This window comes from Cucumis melo, chromosome 8 (genome assembly GCF_025177605.1).
Source record: "Cucumis melo cultivar AY chromosome 8, USDA_Cmelo_AY_1.0, whole genome shotgun sequence".
In the NCBI taxonomy this organism is placed as follows: domain Eukaryota; kingdom Viridiplantae; phylum Streptophyta; class Magnoliopsida; order Cucurbitales; family Cucurbitaceae; genus Cucumis; species Cucumis melo.
The window spans coordinates 12,583,231-12,596,733 of NC_066864.1; the positions used below are offsets into that span (position 1 = coordinate 12,583,231).

The 13,503-nt window shown below is 33.4% G+C and overlaps 1 long non-coding RNA gene across 2 annotated transcripts; it reads left to right on the plus strand.

Moving 5' to 3' along the window:
- The first annotated feature begins 912 nt into the window (after window positions 1-912).
- Window positions 913-4,249, plus strand: LOC127150464 (uncharacterized). Of its 2 annotated transcripts, XR_007822793.1 has the most exons (7): window positions 913-954; window positions 1,077-1,145; window positions 2,235-2,364; window positions 2,452-2,698; window positions 2,991-3,090; window positions 3,590-3,657; window positions 3,939-4,249. It is a non-coding gene; the product is annotated as an uncharacterized LOC127150464 (long non-coding RNA). The 2 variants fall into 2 exon arrangements; XR_007822792.1 differs by lacking the exons at window positions 913-954; window positions 1,077-1,145 and having other exon boundaries at window positions 1,189-2,364.
- Window positions 4,250-13,503: the final 9,254 nt, after the last annotated feature.

Genomic DNA, 13,503 nt, shown 5'->3' on the forward strand with positions numbered 1-13,503 from the left:
ACTCTTTCTCAATCACCCACACGATTTCATCCTTCCAATTTCTTCTTCACTCCTCATTCTCATCTAACAATCTTCCCTTTCTTCTCTGAAGAGTCGCTGGCACCACCACCACCATCGTCCCTCGTGCCCAGCTCGTGCCCGCCACCACCGCCGTCACTCCTCACTTTCTTCAAACACTGATGCTTGCCACCACCGTCAGGAGTCCTGGGTTTGTAACCATGTTCATGTCCAACCCTCGCCACCACCATCGCCGTCTGCGTTTATCTCATAAACTCCAATCTGTTGGTTTGTGGCCAGATCTGTTGCAGAAGAGTCAATTAGTTGTTGCAGATATATGATGTTTTTTGCACTTTACTACATCGGCGAGCCAGATCTACAATATACTTAAGAAAATTGAATATCCCCCCTACTAAACTTGCTTCATATGCTGCAGATTATGCTGGGAAAAGTTTGGGTGGGAGAACTCGAAGGCAGATGAATTGCTTTTGCCAGTCCTGAAAGAGTACAACAAACATGAGGCTAGTTACTTTCACTTATAGCTATTATGTTTGAACAATTTCCGTGGTTCTTTCTTATGTTTTTCATCGTTAACTTGAGTAGTGTTGCTGTCTATAACTGACACTGGCCGTGGAGTTGGGGTCTAGTGTGTGTGGTGTGGAAGAAGTTGAACTTATTGCGCGGAGGTAGAGTTTCAGGGCTTGGAGAAGTGACTTTGAAAATTTGGGGTTTTTTGCTTTGGGGTTGTCGACGAAAAGAATGGTAAGTTTGAATTGGGAATTTTGCTTACTCTTTCATCTCTGTATGTTGCTTTGGGTAAACTTAATTCTTTTGAAAGACTAATTTTCAGTTTCATGGGGTTTGCGGATACTGATTTATCACCAACATTTTCTTTTTTCTCAAAATGTGAAGCTATGAGCATCAAACATGTTTGTTAATTTTCAGATTCTTTTCATGGTAAGTTTGAATTGGGAATTTTGCTTCTCTTCCTCCATCCACTTACACAGATGCACCACCCACTTGATTCAGATGCCTTTTACATTCATGAATTTGATCTTGTTTCTTCCTTTTCCTTCCAGGGTTGTCTTGGTCCATGGACGAGAGATCGTTGAAAGATGCGTTTTCTTCCTTTGGGGAGGTTACTGAAGGTAATCGTGCATGTTGAGCTTAACCCTTTGATTTACCAGTTGTAGTCTACGTGTTTGACGAAATGTCTAGTTGATTTCAGACCTCAGTTCATCACGTGTGCTTCTGGGTCGAAACATTTTGCTTCCTTGACTTTCATAATTCCAAGGTTTTTCTTTCTAAAACTAAATTTTGTTTCATTGAAGTTTCTTCTTTTATAATTCTTGTAACGAGAGAGAAAATGAGTTTGAGATGTTTAGGATTTAGGAGCGTTTTGTTTCGTAGCGTTTTACTATGCTTTTGTGATTTTCTTGGAATATTGAGACAAACCAAACAATGAGAAATATAGAGATTGAAATAATAACGAATTTGAGAGGTGGGAAACTAGAATTTATATATGAGGTAAAAGGAATTTGATGTCCATTGGTAATCACTCTGGAACTTCACCAACAAAATAGCTTTTGGGGATGAAGTTCATTTGATAAGTTTAGATGAAATTGCATGACCATTTTGAAACTTCTGTGGTGATCACTAGTCTATAGAAACATTAATGTCCTGTATGTTGCTTTGTTTGGTTTACTTGGTGACTTTAATTTGTTTTGTTAATTTGGATGGAGTTAATTGTTGTAATGTTTATAAGATTTGACCTTAAACATAGTTTTGTAGCTATATTTATTAGTTCTTACTATAGCAAATAACTTTCTTATCTTAAAGTTTTTATGAGAAATTTTCATGAGCTTTTATTTTGACGATTGTTTATTTTTAAGTACTTTTCATAACTTAGTATAACCTTTTTGTTGTAGTTAAGGTGTTTGAAAAAATATCTGAGAGATCTTCACTAGATTTTCATAGTTACTAATGTGGCAGCTATTGGGTCTCATTAAAGTTTAACTTTATTTTGAGATGTATTTACGAAACAGTGAACTATAAATATGTTTTCTTGTCATGTTTCATAAGTAGAAATCATGTTTCTAACCCAAACTTTATTCAAATAAAATAAATTCAGAAAGAAACCTTTTTGCTTCCTATATTTATCATATATACTTCTCCCCTCCCCCCTTCACTTCCCACATAAAATCCATCTTTTTCTCTATACCAACAAATAAACAAAGAAACAAAGAAAGAAAACCCCCTCCAAAATGGCTGCTGCACATCAGTTCCCTAAGACCTCCATGTACCTTGATCAAAACCCCGAAGCCGCCCTCAAGAACTTCGACGACGATGGTCGAGAGAAACGAACGGGTAAGTTGAGCTTAGTTTGTTAGTTTGGAATAATTAATTAATGTCTTATCTACTAAACTAATATATATATGTGTGTGTATAATAAAGGGACATCAGTGATATGTTAGTTTGGAGCTTAGTGCGCATATAATAACAGCAGTGATAGGGTCGGGGGTTCTATCGTTGGCGTGGGCGATAGCGCAGCTCGGTTGGGTGGCTGGACCAGCTGTGTTGGTGGCCTTCTCTATGATTACATATTTAACAGCAACTTTTTTGGCTGACTCTTATAGATCTCCAGATCCTGTTACTGGGAAAAGAAACTACACTTATATGGATGTTGTCAAGGCTCACTTGGGTAATTATATTGTTATTAACCAACCCTTTTGTTTAGTTAAAATTTAAGGAAGTTTTGTTGGGTTTTAATTACTTGATCATGGTATATACTGCTTGTTTTTTGTGGATTTGGTTGGAATTGTGGTTTTAACTTTGATTGTTTGAACTATCGGAGCTATAGCTAAACGATGTTAATTCGATCTTCAAATTTGTATCATTCTCACTTTATCTGGCTGTAAACAGGATCTTCATTGTTGATTAATGATTCTCTTCGTTTTGTTTGTATTCGCTGTGTGTGGTTACGGAAATGACAGGTTGAAGTTACGATTGTTGATGTTTCTACCAGTCATCAGATTGGGATCGACAGTTGGGGGGAAGGCAATGGAATCTCTGGTCAAAGAGGGATTTATACAGGTGCTTTTATGAAGAGAATTATTTTATTTTAAGTAGCTTCATGATAAGATCTGTAAGTTCACTGCCAAATAGGATTTATACAGGATTTATACATGCTTCATAATGCATGTTGACTTGTTGAATTGTTTTATGTATTATTGAAAAGATAAATATATTTTTTGTGAAAGAAATAAGTTTGTTGTTTTCTAAATCATTTCAACTTGAACATGTTACCTGTACTCTCTCAAAAAATATTTTCTGTCTTATCAGTGAATGAAAAAAAACCATGAGGGTCAGTAATCCCATCCTATCCCCCCAATTGGAGATAACTTGATCATTAACAGGTTTCTTTATTTTCTATCTTAATTTTTTATGGTTGTTCGCATAGGGAGTCTTGGACATCACCACCACAGAGGTCGTAGACTACTTAATTGGAGGTGTCATGACTTGAAGTTGATATTTTTATGGTTCTCTTCCCTTGAACAATATTTTAAATCTCTATGTTTCTCTCATCTCACAGGGTTCTCCTTTTTGCAAACTTGTTCGTGAAGTGCTTGTAGAGTTGGAGTTACCACATTTAGTACGTTGGTAAAGTCTCTTATACCGTTCATTTTTCAAGGCACACTATTATTAATTACATACACTCACTTATTAATATCGTCTAGGATCTTTGCATATAAATCTTTGTCAATATGGCAATGGCCTTTTAGGTGGTGTAAGCGGTAGAAGGAAAAAAGATTACTGAGTGTGAATATTGAGTATTAGTAAGAAAATATTGGGACTGATATTTTGATATTTTGATATTTCTACTAGCAACTAGGTCATAACATTGTTATTTATCAATTCAACCATCTTGATGTCTTTTATAGGGAGTTATCACTAAACAAATGACTGCAATAGAAGAAATGGTTGCAAGTGAGTACAATTAGCCAGACCCTCATCTTTGTGACAAGATCTTGAAGTTGGTCATTTGTGAAGCGTTCTACTTTGCTATTAGTTGCAGTTTTAGTTATTGCTCTCTCAATATATTCTTTTTCTTTCTTTCTTTCTTTTTTTCCAAAGGATGATCAGTGTAATAATTAAGCTTCATAATTTCTGTGTTTGGATCCAAGTTGTATATAAATGTCACATTATTAAGATTTCATTTTGTATATGTACAAGTAAAAGATTTCATTTTTAACTATTTGGTGTCATACAAAATGGACAATAATGCAAGGATTTAATAAAAATAAATTTGAAAAAACGACATTAAAGACAGCTTTAATGTCGGTTAAAAAAAAATTAAAGACATCTTTAATGTCGGTGGAAAAACGACATTAAAGATGTATCATAAGTGACATTAAAGACATATTTAATGTCGGTTATCCACCGACATTAAAGATGAACTGACATTAAAGGCCTTCAATAACACCTTCAAAGATGTCGGTTTATAACCGACATTGAAGGGCTTTAATGTCGGTTTATAACCGACATTAAAGATGTCTTTAATGTCGGTTATAAACCGACATTGAAGCCCAACCGACATTAAAGCCCTTTAATAACGCTCGCAAAGATGTCGGTCGCCAAGCGACATTAAAGGCCTTTAATGTCGGTTTTAAACCGACATTAAAGGCCAAATTTCTTGTAGTGTGTAAACGTAATATGTAAAATTACAACATGCAATAGGTATAAAATATTACATTCTCAAGCATTTAAACTATGCATGATGTATACATGGATTGTTTCATGCAATATTCACAAATACAAAAAAAAAAAAAAAAAACAAACTAATATTATAACCTACCTTTTGTAAATAACAAAATTGTAGAGTGTCGTGCTGATAACGTGTTATGAAATAAAGGATAATGAAACAAACAAAGAGAAGAATAGAGAAGAGAGGGAGAATAGAATACAATTGAACTCAATTGTGGTGTGTCTTACAAAGGCACCACACTCCTCTATTTATAGGACATCTTATGTATAAGTTACATTATGGAATTCAATGGGATGGATGTTACAATATGGAATTGAATGTGAGAGTTATATGAAAATTGTAACCTATGTAGGTTATGGATATCTACATTTATAATATCATTATATTTACAATACATTTATATATAAATATGAAAATACATTGATGTCCATCTCAATTAAGTAATATTTATTTTAAAAAATTAAAAGAAACCCTTATAATATATATCCATAAAAAATAAGCAAATAATGAAAATTGAAATATCTGTCGAAAATATAACTGAGTTAGTATAAATTTTGTAAGATAATTTAAAAAACAATTCATTTAGAGATTGAAAGTATTTATAAATTAGTGTCAGAGACCGATCTTAAACTAATATATAAACTATAATTAAGAGACAATCTTAAAGTTAAGAAAATGTGAAAAAGTACAATAATACAAAAGTGAAATAAAATGCAATTTGAAAACTAACCCAAAAGAGAAAATAACCTTAAATGGGATTCTAACACAAGATTCAAGCTTCTAACACAAGACTCCGTAGTTTAAGAAAACGTTAAAAGTTAAAAAAATAAACCAAAAGAAAAAAGATGCCTCAATAAGATTTGAATACTCAATCGATTGAGGGGGGACACGTGTTCCTCTGTCTCGCTTCCACGACTCTAACTCATAAATAAATAATTAATAATAATAATAGTAATAGTATCAACTATTTCCTTCACTCGTGACATATGCATATAAGCAACTATCATATCCACAAACCATGTCAAACGACATCTTCACTTAACACACACTAGAGGCATTCCAAGATTTAACTTATTGATCAAACTTTACTAACTACCACTCATAACATAACAATTATGCTAAACACAAATCAAACAATCGCATCCCTATTCTAAACATAAGATTTAACTTATTTGACTTATTTTATTAAATAATTATGAATCTCACACCTGTCCCTATTCTAACTTTCATGAATATCTTTTCAAAATATTAACTAATAATCCCCACACTTGCCACATATACACATACAAACAACGCAACCCTATCTTTCAAGAAACAAAAAGCCCAAGAAGACTCTCACAAATACCACACCCATTCCCTATGCACATCCCGTACCTATACCCACCCCCTACACAAAATGGCTCTCACCTATCATTTATTTCGTAAATCAAGTAAAAAACAAGGATTCTCTCCAATCTCCAATCTAACACCCCTATCCTACACTCGTCCCATGCCCCCAACCCTTACACAAGAAATCGTGTTCATATATATTTCATAAAACAATCTTAGTCAAACAAGACTCTCACCTATCTCACATTCTTCATTCATCCCACCTTCACCTCCACACAATATAAAGCAATCATATATATGATATGAACCGTTATTTGCTCAAACTTATCATTTATACTTTCTGTAGTAGTTTAGATATAGTTTTATTGTTTCTGGTTTAAGTTCAGAATAATCAACTTGTTGTCGCTATAATTCTTCAACCGTCAACAAATAGAAACAAAAACTGAACCATAAAGAAATTAGAACTCTGCAAAACAAAAACTTGTTAATTGGTTGAGTTGCAGAAATCAGACATTTCATGGCTTTGCCGAGATTGTGCTAGCAGTTCTGATATAACCACGTCATCCCGAAGATAAAACAACTACAAAGAAGGTTTGATCAAGTAATTTGCACTAAATTGATCGTTGGACTAAAAAAAATACCCTTATACTTTTAGATAATATTACTCGAGAATAAAACTTTTAAAATAAGAATTGTGAGAAACACAAAAATAATAGAGGACAGAAGTTAAGAAGGAAAGAAGAGTGGTGTTAAAAAGTAAGGGGGGAGTGTTCTTATATAGGCTTATAGCCAGCTGAAGTTACACAAAAGTAGGTTAGGAATGAAAGTGAGAAAGATGACTTGGTTTGGTTCTTCTGAGCGTGACACATGGATAGAGCCATTTATAGCCATTTCAGCGTAAGATCAATTCATAATGAGACCAAATGAAATAAAAATAAAAATAAAATTTTTATTTTTATTCAAATATTTTTTTAAAATAATTTTTTTTCTTTTCCCTGACTTGGCCTTTTTTTCTTTTTTCTTTTTTTTTTTAAATTTTACCAAAAGTCTCCCACTTGAAAATTTTAAAACATAAAAACATTTTTCATCGAGCAATATTAGTCTATAATGTTGTGCATAAGCAAAGGTGTCTACGACTTGAACTTTATGTAGTGTAGATGATTTAGGACATACTAGGGTAACTCTTGGGTTTTGAACTCTACCTTTAACAACATCTCACACACAATATTTCTAAGGTGTAATTCGAAAGTTTGTGCTTCAAAGTCTAGCACATGTATCCCAGTATAGTGAACGCTTTAGAGAATTTGCCAAAAATTTCATAGGAGGCAGCTCTGACCCCCACATTCACATAGGTAAGTCTATCAAGAATACTCCTATAGCTAGGTATCCCACTTGACATTAAATATATATCTCATTAAGAACGTAGTCCAACCTTTTCATATGCTTCATGCTGTCATGTTGCGACTCTAGGTCATAGGAAGGAACTTTCTATATCATTTTGCATGATTCATTCCATATCACTTGTGATCCGTTATTACCCTTGAAACTATTTCATGAGATCTCCAGTCTATAGGATGGGTTTTCCTCACGTATGATTCATTTTTCTATAGGCATAAGTCTCATCCTTTCTGAGGTTTTAAAAAACTTTTCTCTAACCAGTCCTTTCATTAAAGGATTTGCCAGTTGGTTTTCATCAGTTCGTATATTTGATCCATTTTAACAGTACAAGTAGTGGATGAACTCTTTAATGGTACTGTGTTTACGACGAATTTGTCATCTCTTTTCGTTATAATAATGGTTATGAACTTTTACGATTTCTGCAATACTATTGCAATAGATCAAGATAGCCGAAATCAATTTTTTTCCATAATGGAATCTTTGATAGTAGACTTTTAAGTCGGCCTGCTTCTTCACTAGCAGTTGCTAGTGCTATCATCTCTGACTCAATCTCTAATTGGGCCAAAATTGTTTATTTAGTGAATTTCTAAGAAACAACCCCTTCTGCTATATTGAAGATATAGCCACCAGTAGCTTTCAATTCATCCGAGAGGGAGTTTCATTCAACATCATTGTAGTTTTCAAGAACAGTGGGAAACCTTTGATAGTGTAATTTAAGTTCTAGGTTTTCTTTAAGTACCTCATAACCCTTTCTATAGCATTCCAATACTCTATACTAAGTATGCTTGTTAAACCTACAGAGTAGTCCTATCACATAGGCAATCAGCAACATATCTAAGATTGCCTATGCTCACATACCCGGATTGGTTAACACTGTCACCAGTGTTCTTGAGCAACTTTACATTAGGGTCATAATGAGTACAAGCTGATTTACAATTGAAGTAATTATATTTCTTTAAAATCTTTTTACTTAGTGAAATTTATCTAAAGAATTTTTCTTCTCAAACTTAGTTACTTTTATTCCTAAGATTACATTCGCTTCTCCTAAGTCTTTCTACCAAAGTTTATACTTAACATAGTTTTTACATCATTTATGATGTGCAAATTTGATCCAAGAATTAACAAATCATCTACATATAAACACAAGATTGTGCAAAAAGATTGTTTTCAAACTTATGGTAGATGCATTTGTCACTTTCATTGACTTTGAAGCCTTTAGATAGTATCAAGCTATCAAATTTTTCATGTCACTGCTTAGGAGCTTGTTTTAGACCATAAAGACATTTTTCTAATTTACAAACTTTGTTTTCTTTACCAAGGATAACAAAGCCTTTAGGTTATTCCATATGAACCTCTTCTTCTTATTCTCCATTAAGGAAAACTGTCTTAACACTCATTTAATGTACTAGTAGATTGTTTGAGAAAGCAAAAGAAAATAGAACGTATAGATTGAGGTTACCTTAGTGACCGTGAAAAAGGTGTCGAAGAAGTCTATGTTTTCTCTTTGTCTAAATTAAACCTTTGGCTACTAACCTAGCTTTAAACTTGTCTATTGATTTATCAGGTTTGAGCTTCATTTTTAGAATCCTCTTACAACATATAGCTTTACAACCTGGAGGTAGGTCTATTCGACTCAAGAAAGTCCATTTCATCATTTATATCTTTTTGCCATAAATTGAAATATATATAGAAGACAAGGCTTTTGTTAGATCTTTTATGTCTTCTTCTACATTGAAGGTCTAGAACCCATCCTCAATGTCCTTGACAGTTCTAGTTCTTTTGCTTCTTCTAGATTTTGGGTCAATTTCTTCAATTGAAATAGGATTTCTATAGAGTTAGGCTACTAGATCCCAAACCCCCCCACCCACCCATTCTTAGATTTAAAGTGAAATTTATCCTCAAAGAAGTTAACGTTGAAATTTTCTGAGACATACTCAGTTTTTCTATTATTATAAAGTCATTTTAACCTTCCTAACTTGCTAATTTTCTATTTCTTATACAAAAGTTTTGAAAGCATCTAAGGCATTGCTCATTTTTTTCAACAAGTAAATAAATGTGAAGCCAGTACAATCATCTATGGAAGTAATAAAATATTTTTTACTACCCCTAGTCATGATACTATCAAATTCACATAGATGAGAATAAATAAAGTCAAGAGGCTCAAATTCCCTAAGTACAGGTTTATGCAAAGTTTTAATTATTTTAGTCTAACTATACAATTTGCATTTCTCAAATTCATTCATGAAAAACTTAGAGATCATTTTTAATCTACTCATGTTACTTATTAGTCGTAATGATAATGTCTAGCATACAAAATATTAAAAGAACATAACATATACACAGAATATTTGACTCTGTGGATTTCAAGGTTTACTTTAAACATGCCCAGAGTAGCGTAGCCCTTTTCCCCACAAAGACATTGCTTTTAATTAATGTAAAAAGATAAGCTCCTATAATCTGAGTGAAGCCAACCTTGTTGAGGAGACAGCCTGAGACCAGATTCTTCCTTGTTTCTAAGGTGTGCAGGACTCTTTAGAATGAGGATCTTCTTGAGGGTGAATTTAAGCTTTACATCTCTGATGCCAGCAACCTTCGTTGAGTGATGATCTCCCAGTAGAATACTTTTATCTTTAATCTCATTATAAAGTTTAAATAGACTATGGTCATAAAGACATATAGTGTCTATCCACCATCCCTGAGAACCAATCACATTTACTTTTGTGATCATGACAACTAATAGTCCTCCTAGCAAGTTCGCCTCACCAGCAGAACGACTTTTCTTCCTACAGTTTTTAGCCATATACCCAGGTTTATTATAGTTATAGTAGAGAAATTGTACCATTTCTACTAAGGCGTGTTTCTGTTTCTTTTGATTTTGTTGGTAGTTAGATCCACGGTTCTAGTTCTTCTTATTTCCTTTATTTCTTTGTTTTGCTTTTGAAGGTAAGCATATGAACACAGCGAAATAAACGGTCGAATCTTACTCTAATTGCATCTAAACATTTAAGAGATTAATCATGCTTAAAGAATCCTAATTAAATGAAATCAGGGATAAAATGAGAAACATACCTTTGAAGATCCTGATGCTCGCAATCTCCTCCGAACGTGAAATCAGAACTACCACTAACTTTGACCCACTATTCTTTGGACTTAAAACCGAGTTGTGGGACCCAATTTTGTAAAGGAAAAAGAGAGAGAGATGAAATTTTGAGATGAAATTTGGTTAAGAGTTTCTGGGAATTTTGGGAGAGAAAAATATTGAAAATCTATTTGTAAATTCTAAAATATAAATTTTCCAAAAGTCCTCAAAAAAATGAAAAGATCCCTTTAAATAGACTTTGCATGTAATTAGTTTATTAAATCTCAACACCTAATAATCCACTAACCACTAAGTGTTAGTGGCATTATCCAACAAAATGTTGGATTTTTCCACTAACTTAGTCCAAGGGCATTTTGGTCAAGCATGAAGTTGCATTCCTTTTTTTGAAATTCAAACTTTGACTTTTCAAGCATGAAGTTGCATTCCTTTTTTTGAAATTCAAATCACATTTGAATATAAAGTCGGTCAAAGTTTGACTTTTCAAAGTCAAAAGTCAACATTTTGACTTTTTACAACTTTTCACCATTTCCATCAATTCTGAGCTTTCAAATATGAATCCATATTCATATTTTTAATACTTCAATCACATTTAAACATAAAGATATTTCTCAAAGCTATAACCGACGATTATATCACATAACTTGTCGATTTCTCTCTCTTTACCTAATTCAAACACTTTGAATTATTCCAACAGTTGTTCTAAGTTAATTCCATATGAGCTAGCAGGGGAACCTAATGAACCTATAGATCATGGACTTCAATAATCCAAGATTAACTGGCTAAACCCTTTTAGACAGAGCTAATCAACATTAGTTAACTAACATGTCATTCCACTAAAGTCTCGTAGTTGCACTCCCCTCACTATAGATATATTTCTATCCATCTGATATAACCATGATCAGTAAGTTAATCCTTCATAAATTTTTTGTAATCTCGACTGGGTTAAAACATTGTTTTACCTCCGAGACTACATCTTGTTCCTTAAGTCCCACTGATCTACTATTGAATAATTAGTTTAAGATCCAACATACATGCCAAATCCCTCTCGGGCCAATGAGAGGGTGAGATCCTTTGTTCAAGACTTGGATTCAGTCTTTAAGGAAATAATCTATCTACTAACCTAAAGCGAGTATGAGTGAATTCCATCTTGCACTTTATGTTCCTAGCCATCCACCCGATCTTACCCCTGAAATGGGAGGCTTGTTGGGTCAACATCGTTGAGCTGCCCTCACCTATGAAGATATGCAGATCTAAGGATAATACCATTTGAATAGAAGTTCATAGTTAACATGATTAAGATTAAGTTACCTAGGTCATCATAATCGAAATAGTCAAATTATATAGTCAACGGTGTTAAAACTTAAAAGTGACTATTTCTTTGTTTCAGTATTATGTAAACTTTTGCATAGGATGCCCCCACTTCCATGTCTCTATATGAACGATTCAATATCACATCGTTTGTACTAACTACAAAGTAGGCCACACCCATAATGTTCCCAAAATGAGGTGCCCAACGTTATTCATACACTATGAACAGTTTGGGCTATATACTCGAACTTGATCCACACTAGATAGCCTCGGGACCTACGTTTATTAGATTCAAGATTATAGTATTCTATTTTCACTAATAAGTCCTTAATAACTACGTTACTGAATAGAATATAATTTACACTACAAACTACAAGTTTTAGGACATAAATTCCTACAAGTTTCACCATAGTAAGGGTAGGACTACTTGGTACAAATTTCACCTCCTTCCTCTGGTCCTGCTTTCAAGTCTCCTTCTCAGTCTTCAACCGAGTAATTAGACTTTCCTAGGAGAATTCTACTGAAAGTAGTTTGTCAATAACAATAGATATTTGAAATTGTTAATCAAGGTATATACCTTCACTGACTATTTCATGGACTATTTTTATGTACTTCATGAGACTGAACCTCCATTGATCTGTTCATCCATCATTTAGAATCTTAGGTAACAGCTGACAACGTATTTCTTTGATCTAGCCTCCTCAGCGTCATATTTTTTCTTCAGGGCCTCTCATACTAGTTTTCTATCTTCGTTGTGCTATAATAGTCACAGAGCTCATCAGTCAACTCATTTAAAATAAAATTTTTGTATAAGAAATTTTTTTCTACCTAATCGGCAGCCAACTTTCTTAACCGTAAGGAAGAACATCTTCTGTCTCCATTAGGTCAGAATGTGTTGAATCCAACAAAGAAGATGAAATCGTATTTAAATTGTTGTCACTAGACTTCTTCAATCGTCAATAAATGGAAACAACAACTGAACTGTCAAAAAATTAGAACTATGCAAAACAAAAGCTTGTAAATTGGCTGAGTCGCGAAGCTCGCTTTCTTTAAGGCATTTTGTGGCTATACCCTTTATTGTGCTAGCAATTCTGATATTACCATGTCATCCTCATGATAAAACAGCCACAGAGAAGGTTCAATCAAGTTTGCACTAAATTGATATTCGAAGAAAAAAACACCTTTCTACTTTTGGATAATGTTGCTTGAGAATAAAACTTTTAAAATAAGAATTGTGAGATAAACAAGAATAATGGAGGAGAGGAATTAAGAAGGGAAGAATAGTTGTTGTGTTAAGAAGTGAGAGAGGAGTGTTCTTATATACGCATGCAGCCAAGCGAAGTTAACGCAAATGCAGGTTAGAAATAGATGTTTGAAAGACACGTGGTAATCCAAGACTATGTAAGTGCATCGACTTGGTTTGGCTCTTTTGAGCGTGACACGTGGATAACCATCTAAGCATACGACCAATTCATAACAACACCAAAATCAAATAAATATAAAAACAAAACTAATATTTTTATTTTGACTAAATAATTTTTTTAAATAAGAAATTATTTTCTTTTTTCCTTTTTTTACCTAACCTTTTTTTTCTTTTATATTTTTA